This window comes from Takifugu rubripes, chromosome 2 (assembly GCF_901000725.2).
Source record: "Takifugu rubripes chromosome 2, fTakRub1.2, whole genome shotgun sequence".
NCBI classification, from domain to species: domain Eukaryota; kingdom Metazoa; phylum Chordata; class Actinopteri; order Tetraodontiformes; family Tetraodontidae; genus Takifugu; species Takifugu rubripes.
Window position 1 is genome coordinate 13,754,186 of NC_042286.1, and position 1,646 is coordinate 13,755,831.

Sequence of the window (1,646 nt, forward strand, 5' to 3'; positions counted from 1 at the left end):
GCAGGTGAGCAGGTGTCTGTCGGCAGGCAGATTCAGTTCCTCTGAGGTCACATGATCAGCAGGTGAACTCACTCTAATCCAGAAGGTGTCTGATAACGCTGGAGCCACGAGGGCTCCTGTCTGTCTGTCTGTCTGTCTGTCTGTCTGTCTGTCTGTCTGTCTGTCTGTCCCTCTGTCTGTCTGTCCCTCTGTCTGTCTGTCTGTCTGACTCTGTCTGTCCCTCCGTCTGTCCGTCCCTCTGTCTGTCTGTCCCTCTGTCTGTCTGTCCCTCTGTCTGTCCCTCTGTCTGTCTGTCCCTCTGTCTGTCTGTCCCTCTGTCTGTCTGTCCCTCTGTCTGTCTGACTCTGTCTGTCCCTCCGTCTGTCTGTCCCTCTGTCTGTCTGTCCCTCTGTCTGTCTGTCTCTCCCTCTGTCTGTCTGTCCCTCTGTCTGTCCCTCTGTCTGTCTGCCTGTCCCTCTGTCTGTCTGTCTGCCTGTCCCTCTGTCTGTCTGTCTGCCTGTCCCTCTGTCTGTCTGTCTGTCTGTCTGTCTGTCCCTCTGTCTGCCTGTCCCTCTGTCTGTCTCTCCCTCTGTCCCTCTGTCTGTCTGTCTGTCTGTCTGTCTGTCTGTCTGTCTGTCTGCCTGTCCCTCTGTCTGTCTGTCTGTCTGTCTGTCTGTCTGTCTGCCTGTCCCTCTGTCTGTCTGTCTGTCTGTCCCTCTGTCTGTCTGTCTCTCTGTCCCTCTGTCTGTCCCTCTGTCTGCCTGTCTCTCTGTCTGTCTGTCTGTCTGTCTGTCTGTCTGTCTGACTCTGTCTGTCCCTCCGTCTGTCTGTTCCCTCCTCTGTCTGTCTGTCCCTCTGTCTGTCTGTCTGTCCCTCTGTCTGTCTGTCCCTCTGTCTGTCCCTCTGTCTGTCTCTCCCTCTGTCTGTCTGTCCCTCTGTCTGCCTGTCCCTCTGTCTGTCTGTCTGTCCCTCTGTCTGTCTGTCTGTCCCTCTGTCTGTCTGTCTGTCTGTCTGTCTGTCTGCCTGTCCCTCTGTCTGTCTGTCCCTCTGTCTGTCTGTCTGTCTGTCTGTCCCTCTGTCTGCCTGTCCCTCTGTCTGTCTGTCTGTCTGTCCCTCTGTCTGTCTGTCCCTCTGTCTGTCCCTCTGTCTGTCCCTCTGTCTCTCTGTCCCTCTGCCTGTCTGTCGTCCCTTGTCTGTCTGTCTGTCTGTCCCTCTGATGTGAAATCAGAAGGTAAATCACACATCTGAAAGGTTCCGGTTGGTCCAGTCCCCCTCAGGAGCTGTGACCGAGGCAGCGGTCCACAGTCTGGACTAGACAGGACCCCTGAGACCACCTATGTCCTCGGAGGTCTCTGTGTGGACCCAGTTGAAGGCTGAGGATCAATAACGTGCGCTAGCTAGCGGGCATCGACCTAAAGACTGAAATACCCCTGCAAATTCAGCCTTTTTACTCATCCTTCAAAGACCGTCCCGTTTCTCTCCACCGTGCTGCAGGTCAGTGAAGGCTCGGGCTCTGGACGGTCCCTGTCATCTTCCAGGGCAGCACATGGGTTTCGTTCCCAACCCCAGCGCCGCCTAACACCTCATTAGGCTGCGCAGGGTGGAGAACCCTCAGCTCCAAAGAGGAAGGAACAAACGAGCCCCCCCCACCACAGACACTGTCAATT